Source organism: Colius striatus, chromosome 5 (assembly GCF_028858725.1).
Source record: "Colius striatus isolate bColStr4 chromosome 5, bColStr4.1.hap1, whole genome shotgun sequence".
NCBI classification, from domain to species: domain Eukaryota; kingdom Metazoa; phylum Chordata; class Aves; order Coliiformes; family Coliidae; genus Colius; species Colius striatus.
This window is the reverse complement of record NC_084763.1, coordinates 22,171,132-22,186,852: the sequence shown is the minus strand read 5'-3', so window position 1 is coordinate 22,186,852 and position 15,721 is coordinate 22,171,132. Positions and strand designations below refer to the sequence as shown.

General features: G+C 41.0%; 1 protein-coding gene across 2 annotated transcripts in view; it reads right to left on the bottom strand.

The window, feature by feature from the left end:
* The window catches only part of SCRN1 (secernin 1), a 37,737-nt gene extending 28,877 nt beyond the window's left edge, over window positions 1-8,860 (bottom strand). For both annotated transcript variants that reach the window (XM_061996547.1, XM_061996548.1), the window contains exon 1: window positions 8,780-8,860. The gene's annotated coding sequence lies outside the window, so the exon portion shown is untranslated. The remainder of the gene's footprint in view (window positions 1-8,779) is intronic.
* Between the last annotated feature and the right edge of the window lie 6,861 nt (window positions 8,861-15,721).

Here is a 15,721-nt window from a genome sequence, read left to right as displayed (position 1 = left end):
ACACGACCTAGATGTATCCTGCTGCCTCAGACAAGTGCAGAGACATAGAATATCTTTAAATAATTTACTCTCTCTGCTCCTATGCAGTTTAATATTTTTTAAAAGGAAAGAGAAAGTATGTTTGAGGAATTCCTGAGGGAGAACAATGGTATAACTGGAAACAGAACAAAAGATCCAGCACCATTATGTCAAAAACTGCCTGACAATTTATCTACTTGGATAAGACAGAGACTGAAGCACTAATTGCCCTTTATTTTCTCTGTGGTTTGTCTGCATTGCTGCTCTTACCTAAAGTTAATTGATTGCAATTTATTTGTTTGTGCTTATAGGATAGCACAAATACTTTTAAGTGTTTGCAACAACAGTATTTTACTGCCAGTTAAAACAGCACTCAACATAAACATCTGAGATTTCTTCACTAATCTCATCACTGCATCAGAAACTCCAGCCTCAAAATGAACATCTTTCTCTTCTCCCTCCACAAGAGCCTAAACAAGTAAAATTATTTGCACACAGCTGGACTCTTATAAGAGTCCATCAAAGGTTTTGCCCGAAAAGACACTCATTTATTTGCAATAAATGGCAGATGGTGATGTACAAAAATCTGATTTTGATCATTAACCTGGGACATCTTTCAAGCCATTCAAATTTTACTTCTTGTTTTTTTAAAGCAATACCATTTGAGCACACATTTCTCCCAGAACAGCAGGCTTTCAATATTAAAACAAAGAAAGAATGCCTTCTGGATAAAGGCTATTATTCATAAAATGGTAATTGTTTGTGAAGAACACACCTAAGAGTTTATCTATAGACTATGAAAAGGTCACACAGACACTCAACCTTCAGACAAACTTCCAGAGATGTGTGTTAAAAGTGTCCTCTACCAACACAATGTGGGGTGAAGAATTGCCTAGGGAACTCATACAACCTTTTCATTTACCTAAGATTAGATACAAGAATAATCATCCAGTTGAGCTGAAAATGCATTAGGAAACAAACCAACCCCTTTTTACAAGCACAATTTTGACCAGCTGGTAAAAACCACCTGACAGGACACCTACCTGCAGACTTATATATTGTGCACCAAGTCTCAATACATTATTAGTTCTAGATGAACATCTGCAGATAGACAGGAAGACAAAGCCCCACTTCAATTACCACTCTTATCCCTTGAAAGTCATCACAGCATTTGTAATTAAACTGAAATGCAACATGTAGAGTGTTGCACAAGCTTCATCACTAATGAAACCATTTAGTATTTTGCTATGAATTATTCTGAGTATATACATTTATTTTGCTGCGTTGGTGGTGTCAATGTAACCACTTTCCAGCACCCTAAGAGTCCACATCTATCTTGAGGTAAGTCACCACTTAGTGCTTTAAATTTGACTTCTCATGCCTTGCCAGATCAGTCAAAATCTTGACTAACTTGCAGGCTTACTGTGGACTTCAGTATGCAAAAAACATTTTCTTATTCCAACAAAGTGCATTTGCAATACATAAGACAGCTGAAGGATATTAGACATCTAACAGTCTAGAAACAAAGGTTAAAGTGATACACAATACTAATTTTTATTACATGTTCTTCAACTTACATATCAAACACATTGCAAGGTAGGCTTAAAAAGATGGGAAGGAATGCCTCAGTGCAGTGTTACCGAATGAACTGGAAGGTATGCAGGGCAGACTTTTACATACCTACAGACTGAGAAGGCAGGGAAAACAATTAAAAACCTATCTAACACTCTAGAGACTTCTGAAGTCCCCCTTAGAATAAAGCAGGCTCAACTGTATTTGTAAGGTTTTTGATTTTTTTTCCCTTAAATATACCAACATTTACTAAAGCAAAATCAAACTGCCATTTTGGTAATGTTTTTTAATCACGAAAGTATGAGTAAGCTACTCTAAAGTTCAACACACAATGTATTTCATACAGGGAAGGTATGTAAGAGAGAAACATTGCAAACTGAATGTTACAACCTTACACCGAAAACATGATTGTCATCGGAGTTGGTACTGGAACCTTACAATTACATTTCTAGAGAAGGAAGCTAAATAGCAGTCTACCACAGTTTAAATCTACTCAGTTTGCTAGATAGCAGCTTTCTATGGAACTTCATTTGGTTCATTTTAAATATGACAAGGATGACAATTTCTCAGATACACCCACAATCTGTGTTTGTTCAGAACAGTACTAAGCCTCATCATCTTCCATCATGTAACTAAAGCGGTCTGTTAGCAGTTATCTATCTAACCAGGACACTTCTACTTGCCTACTTCCATTTTCTTTTTTTGTTAGTTCAACTTCAGCTTGTCTTCATTCTCATTTTCATGCCTTTGACACCTCATTGCCTTCTTACAAGGCACCATCCCGACTCAATAGAAACAAGTCTCTTTCACCTACAGGGGAACAGAATACTCCTTCACAGAACCTCATATAAATCAGGCTAATTTACAAAACCTCCTACTGTTAATCCCTACTCTGTTTTCACAGATTATTTGCTCCTCCAGTGAAAGGCAATCCTGTAAACCTTAGAAAACACTGAGAATTACTGTAAATAGATCTCAGAAGAACACCTTGTTGCCCATTCACACAGTTCTTTACCACAGAGGCATGTTAGCATACAGGCCTGATTTTCTCAACAGACCATACCTCAGACCTACACTGTATGTCAACAGGCTCTAGATTTGATTGCAGAGTATTACATACATGGATGGGTCACTCCAAGCTAAGAGAAACAGGAACCACACAGTCTATTATGGGCTATATCTGAAACCACTCTGCATATGAAAGCACTAGATAGTGAGCTGCACATCATGCTATGCCACTACATAACAACTGCTACAGCTTCAGATAGTTAACAGGCATCACACTCGGCTGACCTATAATCCATACAGCACAAAGGCTAAAAAGCAGTTCTGAGTGACTGCCACAAGGTAACACATTCCACTTCCATGGAATTTTCCACTTTACTTGGCAAAAACATACTACAGCAGGGATGTGGTCATATTTTTTTCAGTCTCCTGGTCACTATGGCACTTAGCTTTGCCTGTGTTCTGACACTATGAAGAAGTTCTGTTTAAAAAAATCCTGTATTAAGACCTTCTCTCATTGTGATAAATTTCATTTAGAGACTGCCAAGCCAAATTAATTCTATGAACCAATCACCATTACTGCTAGTGGTAAAACAGAGTTGCTCCTAAGTAATTTGATGCAGAAAGGAGTAACACCCACTGGGCAATATTCTGGCTCCAAACATCATCACAAGGCGAATCAACAGGTACTACAATTATCAGGGCTTTCTTTATAAGCATGTCTGAATGTCACTATATTCCTGAAACGGGGTGAACATGGAAGTGCTATTGCCTAGCATCGCCTCGAGAAAACTAACCCATAAATCTTGATAGACATACAATAATTTCACTCTAGAGTGTTTTCCATTTCAAATGCTAACATGTATGAAGGCTCACAAACTCTCAGTAGAACAACTCGCACTATTAGTGTCAGTTTGTCACAATCAGATTTCTAGAGTCGTCAGAGAGTAAAATTGTTATTCCTTAACTCTGTATGTAAAGGTTGTGACATAATCTAATGAAAGCTTTGTTTCTATGCCATTTCTCACTCGTTTAAAAAGGACCAGAAAAAAAATGCTGTTCTAGTAACAGAGAATGGATTGCTACATCCCATCCTCCCCTTACGAACACACAACTGTCAGAGGCTGAAGCCACACTCCTAGGAGAACAGACACAAGCATAAAATATTCAGTGTGCTTTGGAGCCTTCCTCCCCGACTCAGGAAAACTGGAACAGCTATATATCCTCTGCAAGGCACTCTGAGGCATGTCAGAGTCCAAACTGGTGAATGGAAGACTGGAGACTTTCTTATATTTTTTTCCAGAATAATGCTGTTTATTTCTTCTCTGAAAGCCGCAATTTGGTACTGAAATGATCTTGTATAAATAACTTGACTGCTACAATAAAACTATTTCTCAGAAAAACAACCTTATAAAGTCAGTATCAAATAGATACTGACTCTTTTTAAGCCAACTAATTTCCCTTGTTTGCCAAAATACCCTGAAGTAATTACTTGTTTTATGAAGTTACAAATTATGTGAAAATTGCCTTGCCAACTGCAGCTTTCACAGTTATATTAAAAAAAAAACCAACTCTGTATTATGAACTATAAGGTTTTGAAGCTCTTCTAATAATTTACTGTTCAAGCAATTCCAAAGTTTATTTCTAAAAGAGTAAAACTGCTTTTGCCAACAGCAAGTTTTTTTCTGTCTTTTCTTTCAATTGGAAAGCAAAACTGCAGCATTCACTAGGAAGCAGAAGGCAATAAAAAGGATTAAAGTGAGAAAACAAGGTCAAAAAAAGGGTCTGGCTTGAACTTTAACTCATTGAACTGAACCAATATTCACTCTTCACGTTTTTTGAATTGCTGATAACTTAATGCCTTGTAACTTTATCTTGAGAAAACTAAAGATGCCTCTAAAGTCACATATAAAACTCCTTTGGTTTTAATACAAGTTGGGATTTCTGAAATGTTACTTAAGATTTCTTGTTAATGTTACTTAAGATTTAGAACAAAGGAAACAATTTTGAAGCAGCTATTCCTATGTGTAGAGCTACTCCTCTCCTGCTAAGGCACCACTTAGGACATGTAGCAACAGCTCTGCCCTTAACACACTACACATAGTCTGGAATAGGTGCTTTAGATATCAGAAACAGAGGCAAACTCCTTGCAGGCAAGTTCTGAGAGCATTTTGCTGACAACAGCATTTTCTTTAACATTTATATTGCAAGAGAGATTGAGCCACTTTTAGTCTAGAGAGCACATTAAACCTCTTACAAAGACATACTACTTGTTTCTGTGTAGTGAAGGATGACTTCTCCTCACTATATTTGGAGCCTTTATGAAACAGAAACCCAGCTGTGCTAATACTTCTGAACTATTTCAGTAATGTTTAATGATTTCAAGAAATCTGTTTTCATGGCTACTAGAAAAGGTAAGTGACCAAATCTGCAAGAAACATTTATAATGGAAAACTGAGAGGCAGCATCCAAACAAAGGTCCCCTGGTTCAGATCTTGACTGTTTCATTAGGAAGAGTATCTTGAATAGCCCACAAATGATTTGTTCCCAGCTCTTTCATACTTTTAAGAGTGGTCAGTTACAACTGTCAAAACTTTGTTCAGAGTTTAGTTGTTGCTTTTGAATCTTTAACTTTGAAATGAAGATGTTTCCTGTGCCTGAGCCAAGCTTGTATTTCCACTTAAAAATCAAGCCTAGCATCTTATGCAGAGACATGTGATCTCTGAATCCTGCAGAAAAACAATGTTTCCAAAAACAGAAATGAAAAGCAAAATTCATTCAGCTGCAGGCACAGAACAAAGACAGTAATCTGAAAGGCACAATAATAATATTGTTCCCATCTTACTAAACATTGAAAGGTTATTTTTAATTGACAATTTGGACAGTTTTAATTCATGACTTACAGGAGAGAAGAACGTTGCACTTCGTAATAAATTAGAAAGCACAAAATCATGCCTGTGTCCCCATGGTTTGGGCATGCCATTGTAAAACACTAGTCAAACTGTTAGACTCACCATCAATGGATGACACCTATTTACTATTTGACAGTACCACATTCAGCTTTGACTGTTTTTGTCCTGCTAAGCTGAGTCTGAGAAGAGATCCAATAGGAATTATTAGCATATCAAACTTAGCAATCCACCCTCAACTTTTCGCTGGTTTTTTTTGGTACATTAACTACATGCAGAAAAGTTCTCGAGAATTTGCTCAGAATGAGTAACATCTCAAGCTTCTAGTCAGAGACCTGGAATAGCTATTTTGTCCAATTGGTTTACTTTTTTTTTTTAAATGACAAGTATTATCAATTATCTACACAGGTATAAAATCAAGTTGTTTTCAAAGCTTTCCTAAGCAGTATGCGCCCCGCGCCGCCCCCCCCCCCCCCCCCCCCCCCCCAGTCACTTAACTGAGGAAATGCCTAATAGGTCTGGAAGGAATTGAAAATATCTTGCTTGCTTTATGTGGGAAAATCTGGAATATTACCAGATTTCTTGAGACTGTTCAACAAATTAACTAGTGGCTGTCAAATAAGCACAGTAAACTCTTGAGCATCTGAAGTCCTAATAAACGGTAAGATTTCAGCTGTTAAAAAGTCCTATTTTAATTGTCTAATACATCCATATCCATGTTTTCAAAGGAAGACGGGATCTTATGTTTTGCCTCAAGTAATCTGCATTATGTTAATGAAAATATAGTTCAATTATAAATAAATCAGGTTCAGTGGTCCAGAAGACAACAGATTTCGGTCTCACTTCCATCACAGGCTGTGCATACAAGGAAAACTCATTACTTATACAGACTTTTAAGTGAGTGGATGTCAAAGCACTGACGTCTTCAAGCCGTCACAGAACTCTATTCCTTTGTAGGTGCTATTCCAACCTGCAGTCTAAGGTCATATCAGTAACATTCTCCATTTCATAGGTAAGTACCCATTTTCCTGCTTCTGTTATTGGGCCAGAGACCCTTGTTACAAGCTGCTGGCATCTAAAGCATCTTTGTACAACACACAACTTCATAATGAGAGGCTGCTGTGTAATACTTAGCTGGGTAGCTTTCCTTCTTTGTAGACAGCTGGCACAATCTAGTTTTGTGGCTCACCTAGGTCTTCATCACTGCACAGGAGAGACTGTCCACCTCCACACACTACTGGCTAATGCACACTGATCGGCAGTCATTTCAAATTAGCAACATTATTACATTGACAAGGGGTAAAATACAAAGCATTCAAGTACCTTGTTGGAAGTCTCGGTTTAACAGCAAGCACTGCAATGCTAATGGTAGAATTTGAAAATCAGGGTGTAATGCAACATGCTGTGGCAGAAACCACCCATCTGGGTACCTTACTGAGAAGCAATTGCAATTGCAATTCTGTGCAATTTCTCAGTCTGATGAATTTACAGAAAGAGAAGGACAGTACATAGCTTCTCAACTCTTCAACTCCCTAATAAATGAGGAAATTCTTACTGGAAGCTTCTAGGATAAATTAGCACACCTTCCCGTACGGAAGCTGTGTAAAGTATCCATGGTTGATGACTTTCAAAGGAGAGAGTGGACAGCCAAATTCCATAGTCTCTACCAAAAATACCAAACTCAGCAAGAGCAAAGGAATGGAATTTGAGCCATGCCATACTTTCCTAACAAGAAAGAAAGTTACAAATGCCTTCCAGAAAAAGCAAATGACCTTAAAAAAAAAATCTCAAAACCCTCAGCACAAGAAACACTTTTCTGGGGAGGACAAAGTCTACTCATATCAATAAAAGACTTCCATCCACCATATTTCCCTCAATGCCTTTTCAGACTGTCTAAGCTCTCAAATCTAAACTGCTTGGAAAAGTTAACTGTAAAATAAATGGCTTAAGTTGACTTCAGTCTTGCTTCATCTCAAATCAGTGGAAGTCCTGTGTTCAGATTCCTAAATACATATGATTGAGGGTTTCTTTTTGTTTGGATGGAGGGTTTGGAGTGCATGTTATGAACCAACTGGCATGCTTATAGGTGTTTTAAATCCCTTACTCTAAAACGGCTTTTAGACAGCTGAAATAGTAATAGTGTATAACCAATGAGCTAGCCATTTCATTCCCTGTAAGTTCATATATTTATTGTCTTCGAAACTACTGAGTAAATTTAGTACACACAGAGAGTTTGCATCACAGAATTTACCAAGTGCACTGCAGCATAATAATTTCTCTGTGATTATTAAAGTTTTCTATCTTATATGTATGGATGGCTCTACTCAATTTCTAAGGACGTTTTTCATAGGAACAGACTTCAACATATGTGCATTCACAGGGTCAGAGCCCTAACAAATCTGACTTCTGTTTGAGATGTTGGTTTAGTATGATTTCTTTTTCCCTCTACCTATCAGTACTGGAGAAAATGTCTTTCTTTTTAGGGTAGGTTAATCGTAGCCTCTAGTATTATTTATTACAGTAGAACAACTACAGATGTCAATTTCATAGACTTGGATGCAGCTATGTCTGCTCGTCAGCCTGCTCATGTGAATAAACCTGCCCATAAACCACTTGAACATAACGCTATGCTCAGAAATGCACGTGAAGGCATCTAAATTTAGAAGTGACTATATTAAAAGGCATCTTCTGAAAAAAAGGTGGGACACAACCCATGTCAGATCATTAAAGAGCAGAAGGGAAAGCGGCACCTAGTAGAGAGGGAAGAGAGACCGCAGAGCCTTGCTTCAAGCGCGCAGGCAAGGGACAGTGAGGATAGCGTTTGCCGATGCCAGTCCCAAACACTAAGCCTTTCCCCGCCCCGGACCCCGACCCGCGCCTCCGGGGCCCAGCCCCCGCCGGGCCCGCCGTCGGGGGGAGGCCTGCGGGGCAGCCATGTTACGCGGTGGCCGCAGCCCCCGCCCAAGGCGGCGCGGTGTCTTCCGCCGCGGGAGCAGGTGCGCGGAGGCACCGAAGGACGTCGCCGCCGGGGGAAAGCGCCCGCACCAACTCCGGGAAACCGCCTCTGCGCCATCCTTCCCCGCCAGCCCCCTCCCTCGCCGCCACCGCCTCCGCCGCTGGCTGGGCGATCCCCCGGGCAGGTCGCTGACCGCAGACCCCGCTCCCTCCATCCCCCGCCGAGCAGTAAGGCACCGGCCCGGCCCCGCAGCTCAGGAGAGGAAGGGGACGGGGAGATGCCGCCCTGCCCCGCAGCGTTACCGGCATCCTTACAGTACCTCAGCGCTCCTCACGATCCGCGCCGCTCCCCTCAGCCTGGCGGCGGCGGCCCCTACCGGCAAGAGCAAGCGCGACGCGCGGCCCCCTCCCCTCTGCGCGCGCAGCAGCCGGCGCTGCGGCCCGGCCCCGCGGGGCTCGGCGCTGCTCGGCTGCCCCACCGCCACCGCAGCCCGCTCGCCGCGAGCCTCCCCCGCCGCTCCCTTCTGGCTTTTCGCCACCCTGCGGGCAACAAGCCTTTGGGCAGAACCACTTCCGCCCTTGCCCGGGATCATCCCGGCGCCCCCGGAGGGTGAGCGCGGCAGCCCTACGTCTCGACGGCCCCTTGCCTGGCTTACGGAGAGGAGATGGACGGCAGTGCTGGGCAAGTGTACTCTCCACCGCTACCTTTGGCAGAGGCCACCAAAGCCTAAGGACATGAGAAGCACCAAGAAGAGGCATCCACGTTTCACTTGGATGTGGGGCTGTGCGGTGGTGCACTCGTCTCAGCCTGGCTCAGGAATCAAGAGTGAGCACAAATGTGCCCTTTGCATTAGGTGTTGAAAGAGACAGGGCTTATTTATTCACTTTTGGTCATATAATTGGATGGGTAGCTTGTGTTCCTCTTGTCTCATGCCCAGGGTAAGTCTAGAAAGTAAAGCAAGTAATTTAAAACATGGCTGCAACCACACTAACCCGTCAAACTGCCAGAGGAGTCCACCAAACTTTGCAATACTGAGGAGTGTTGCAACTGGGGACTTCTCTCCTGGCCCCACACAAAATGTCACAACACACTCCTGCCCCTTCAGCAGCCAAACCCCAGGAATCTCTCAGCTCTTCAGGTGCAAGAGCACCAGCACCACCCAGGCAAGAGCAAGACGGGACTCCATGTCCTTCTGAGGCCCTACTGGAGCACAGCATGCCTCTGTTGTGGCCTAGAGAGCTGCTGGCCCACTCTGTCAAACCCACCCGAATAGGGCTGTCTGTACCTCCATACAGAAAATAAAAATAGATTCACTGTTAGATACAGCCATACAGGGCTCTGGCTAGCCACATGAACTGCCCTGGCTTAGGAAAACAAATGTGGTTTGGTGGTGTGAGGCAACACCTTTTTGTTTCTAGCTCTGTCTTCAAGGAGAGGACGCTTGCTGCATCTTTCATCAATGCCTGCCTCAGACCAGACTGTGGAGAAGGGACACCCAAGTTGTTTGATGGGAAGACAGGAAGGTTAAAAGGAAGCTGGGACGAGGTCAGAAAGGCAAAGGTGATCCAGCAGGCAGAACAAAGAACATTAAAAATTAAGAACATTTAATCCTAGGAGCAGGAAAAAGCATGAAGTTGGTGCAGCAGCATGGAAATATAGAAATCTATAAAATAGCTTTGTTCCTCAGTCCAAGAGGTTTCTTCTTGGCTGTTGCCTCATTTCACAGGTTTTAATGGTTTTTTGCCAGCAAAACTAATGATCTGAAAGTACCCTGTTGACAAGTCCACCACAGTGCTGAGGAACTTGGTGGCCAGGCTTGGGTTCTCCAGGATATTTGCTTTTCTTCTTGTTTCTCTTCAGGAGCTCAACTCATTAACATAGGCCAAAACAGCATAACATGTCTGCAGAATCAATTGTCACAAAAAGCACAGGACTGATAGGCCAAGTTTCAGTTAGTACTACGTCATGCACTCCTACAAGGCAGGAATCAAGATACTTAAATAATGACACTGCTTATTTATTTCAGTAGATCTAGTTTAGGACACTGGCAAGAAAAAAAAAAGCCAGACAGAATCTGCATATGGGACTCATGTGAAATATTTAGAAGGAAAAGTCCTGGAATCGTGTGTGGCAAAAAGTATTTCCTCTCATCACCACAAGCAGGAGAAAGATCCATGGATGTGCACGTATTTGGAAATTACAGATAAGCTTTGGACATCATTGCTGACAAACATAATTACAGACCAGAAGTTGCGTTATGTAACCGAAAGAGAAAATAATTCACTGTTTCCAGTCTAAATCTCAGCATATGTGAAATAGCGTGGCATCTGCACCGTCTGGGGGTATAACAGGAGCCTGAATAGGCACTAATGTTGAAATAATTACTTGGGCTCAATGCTTTTGATTAAAAAGTAGGGTTGATCATTGGCGATATGGAACCCTTCATACGCCAAGATCTTCCATTATGTATTTTAAGCAAGACCTTTGTTTTCCTCTGCTATCAGTTGGTGTCAGAATTACAGTTCAGTGTGTTTTGCAACAGAAGAAAAGAGACTGGATATCTCCTGCTCAAGATATCTCCTGCTCAAAGGTGATTTGAGTCACTGAAAAGCTGAGGAGTTTACACCAATTTAATTATAACAACTTCAGCCTAACATAAAAACCAAAATTCCTTGCTCGGGAGTTACATCAAGGATGAACTGTGTCACAGTCAACTTACTGCTTAGAATCAGAAAGCTAGCTGATGAAAAGAGCAGGTGCAAAAGGGGGTTTAAATTATATCCTACAACACACCACTTAAATTACCCATATTATGCTCACTCCAATGACTAAGTCTATGCTCTAATTACACTGGAGATGGTCATGGCTGAGCATAATCTACCTAAGAATTATTAGACTGTCTACAGAATGATTACATACTGGCAACACAAAAATCTTTGAAGCCTCTTTTCTGTGTAAGCTGTCATGAACTGCATAAAGCAGCAAGGATGAGTGGTTAGAGCATGGCCTTGGGAATCAAGAGAGCCTAGGGTGTATGTTGCTCTGCTATAAGCTTGCTGCTTGGCTTTGGATAAATCTTGTAACCTCACAGCAATTAAAGTTACCTTATAGATGGAATGGAGAGCGCATTTACTTACAGCTGCATCTTTGAAATCTTTGAATGGATATTGCTGCACAAAACAATAACACAAAGTTATAATAATTAGGACAAAGTCCCAGTGCTTAGCTAATGATCATTTGTTCTTTATCTTAAATAACATAACAGCAGAATTTATGGATATTAAAAAAAAACCCAGGGATTTTCTCCTGTAAAAGATGAGTTTCCAGTGGTATGCAACATCAAAGAAAGAGCGTGGGAAGGACACATCTTTAGAAAAGAGAATTTCAAAAAACCTTTGTTCCACATTTTATCTGTGAAAGGAAAAAAACAAAAGGCAAACACAGCAACATATAGCTTAAGTTACAGTTTACTTTTCTTCTTTAACCATCTCCTTAGTTGGAGATCAAAGCCTATTCAGCAGAATTAGTACCCAGAAATCCTCAACGTGCTGCAACACTAATCTTTGAATCATCAGTTCCAAAATACTTTTCTCTGTATGTTCAAGAGTTCAGCAACCATGCAGGCATACAACCAATGGAACTAGTTCTCAGCAAACAGCATTTAGAGGGAAAAAATTTGGCTTAATATAGCCAGTAAAAACTGACCATCTAAATGTTGAAATTAGGTTTTACAAACTCTACTATGATTTTGGTGAAATGGTAGTGCAGACAAGAAAACTCTTTTGTCAGTATTTGTTATTTCAAGCCACCACCTTAGTCTTGTTCTCTCTTGTGGAGCACCAATTTGGACTACCTAAAAATCTGGGATTGTACAGCACAAATGTACCTGGTCGCTGATAAATTTGGATTTTAAGCATATGCCCAATAAAGGTATCCCACTAAATGTAAATTATTTCTATTACAGTGAGTTATAGAAATGAACAAAAAAAACCCCAACTTCATACCTACAGAGGAGTTAATAACAATGAAAAACCTTTTAAGACCCCAAAAACATTGTTACACCATAGGCCAGTAAATTCAATTCATGTTGTAGAACAAATCTGAAGAGCAAAATGTATCAGTGGTACTCAGGTGTGTTGGGTTTTTTTACATAGTCAGGAGACTGAAGCAGAGAACTGAGAGTACTTCTCCCACGCTAAACGTGGCTTTGCCCATAACAAGGAAGAGGGTGGCAAGTGCACTATTCTGAGGAGAAGTAAAGAGATCACTTTCTGGGCTCAGCAGGTGTTCAAAATGAAAGCTAGGAGAAATCCTGGCTGCAGCCCCTTTATCCAATTACACCATTGAAGATTAATCTATGGAAAAGTCTGCAGCTGGACATAAGATGTCATCGTAGGCACAATAGCAGGCTTAGATGCTGAGTTCTTACTCATGTGCCACAGAGGGTGATGATTCTCTCCATTGCACAAGGGACATAACTCTTTAGCCTGTGTCACAGGGACAGAAGAGAGCATGCCACACAGACTCAGCCTGCTTGGTGTCTAGAAACCCATCAGGCACAGCATTACACAACCAAGCTGCTCCATTGCCCATTCAAAAATGTTGCCTTCTAGAGTTATCATTTATCAAAGCAGCATCAGTCTTTGTCTTCATACATTTTGTAATTCTCCTTGGCTTTACTTACAGTATCCTATGACAGCATATTATTTTCATAACTCCAAAAGCTATCACAAGACACATTTATTATCATTGGCCTATAAAGTCCATGAACCTGGCCCTTTAGTGTGTTAGAACAGCACATGTAACAATGAGGCCAAAACACTTGACAATAGCTTAAGACTTATAATAATAAATAGTCGAGAGAGATGGAAGAAGGAAATCTATTATCCTGAAGAAGCCAGTAATAACAAAGAAGCAGAAATGATAGCAATACTTTCTTATATGATGATCCTGTTTAATCTTTAATGTGTGCTTCTGTTGGTATGATGTGGCCTGTACAGAAATACTTGTAGCAGACTGATGAGCTGGAAAAGGCATCTCCACTTCCCACTGCAAGAAATGTGTTATAATAACTATGTGCTATATAGTTGCCCTCAAAAATTGAAATTCAGGCAGCTTTTCTCAGCATTTTTCATAAAGTTACAATAGCTTGAACATCAATATAGAGGGACAAAATCCAGTTCTGGTGTTATGCAGGTGACACAGAAGTTCATTAAAGTGACTGCATACCTGAAGCAGCTTTGCATTTAATCAGCATGTCATGGCTGAACAATCTAGGTGTAAATTGCCACAAATTAAATCACAGCACTTAGAGAAAAGCTTGGAGAGTAATGCAAGGGAAAGAAAATGCCACTACATGGTTTATCAGCCATCTGGTGTAGCATATTTCAAATAGAACTCATTCAGGGGAGGTTACAGTCTTCTGATTATTTACCACAGCAACAGGTCTGCTGAGTGTGCTTAAAAAGTTACGCATGTGTCAGCAGCCTTTTTTTCCTCCTCCTGTACACATCATACAGTGGAGGCTGTGAGCAGTGCTGTGTCTCTCCTAGGCTTGGGATTTTTTGCTGCAGCATTTTCTATTAGTCCACTTTTCAAGAGACTTAAAAGTTCAGTGGTCTTTTTTTTTCCCCCCCAAAAATGACTTTAAGAAGTCTTGACTCCAAAAATCCCTCTTAATGACCTCAGTAGTTTTCCTTCTTCATGGAAGTGGTGGATAGCTGCAGGGGAAAAGAGACCTCTAACATAAGTACTTAAAAGTAAAATAAATCAAAGTCATCCTTTTGCCTCCTCTTTTTCCAAAATGATAGGAAAACCAGACTTTTTTAATGTCCACAACTGAGTAATCTCCATCATATAAAAGCCCACATTTACACAAATGGCCTTGTCCACAATCTACAAGTGGAAAATAGTAGTCAATATGAGAAAAATAACAAAGCTCTGTATTGTACATTTCATGTTGGTTGTGTTATTCCTTATGTATATATTTTAATATGTATATTTATACATTCCTAATGAAGAAATGGCAACAAATTACTGGCATTTTTAAACTTCCTTATATTGACTGTTGAGTATCAGCTGAAAAAAACCACAGGCTTGTACAAGGAGTGATTCCCCGGCCCATTTCCCCTGCTGTTTCCCCCTCAGTGCAAGGGTATGACCTTAGCTTTACCCCTGGGCAGTGGGGTGGCAGCCTGGCTGCCGCCCTCAGGTCTTTCCAGAGGCACTGACACATGCCCATGCTGTCCTTCTGCAATTGCCCATTGAAGCAGCAAGGTATGAAATGTCAAAGCTGGCAGAGGTCTGGCAGAGCATATTAGCTGGTGGCCTAGTGCCCCCCTCACCAGCCTGCCTTCACACAGCCCTGCCACAGTAGGAATGGCTGTTTGGAAGGGGTGCCATGGTGAGTTGGACTCAGCTCAGGTTGGGAGTACCAGCATCTGGTACCAGATGAATAGGAGGGTTGGCCATTTCTGCTCCATCTGTGCATCCATTGCAGCTTGTGCTCATTTGCCAGCTGCAAGATGAGGATCATAAGTCCACAAGCTTTGCTTCAGACTGGGTTTTGCAAAAGCAGAGCACTGAACTATTTCAGAGTGCAATAGTACATCATTATGTCCATGTGACCAGGTTACAGTCAGGTTTTAACTCACCTGGTAATAGTGACAATAACAATGAAGACATGACAGCACATAAAGGCTGAAATACCAGACGCAAATGCAAGTTCTTACCTTCTGTTAAAAGGAAGGACCATTGCCAGTCTTACCTATCCAAGGTCAGCATTGCTATAAGAATAAAATCCAGCAGGTCAGAATTCTAAGTTACAGTTAGTCTATTAACTATAGCCCTACAGTTTCCATACCCAGAGGGACACGGGGTCACTAAAACCATTTTGCATTGTATTTACGGAATGAAAACCTCTAAAGAGATACCTCAGCAGATTAAAGACACCAGAGCTAAGCTGTGCTATTTACTCCCAGAGAGATAAGCAGGCCAAGCACACAAGAGAAATAGGTATTACCTAGTTCACTGTTCAGGGAAAGAGACAGAAGAGGAAATATCATTTGTTTTGAAGAAATTTCAATGGCAATAAAATATAAGAGGCCAGGATTGATTTAATGCTTTCAGTCTGACTCCCAGATGAGGAATCAATTATCCTGCATCATTTAATCTTCTTAAGAAGGTCATGACAAACTAGAACTTAGAAGCATTGTATCTAATATGAAGAGCAGCTCTTAATGGTAGTTAGCCTCAGATCTTT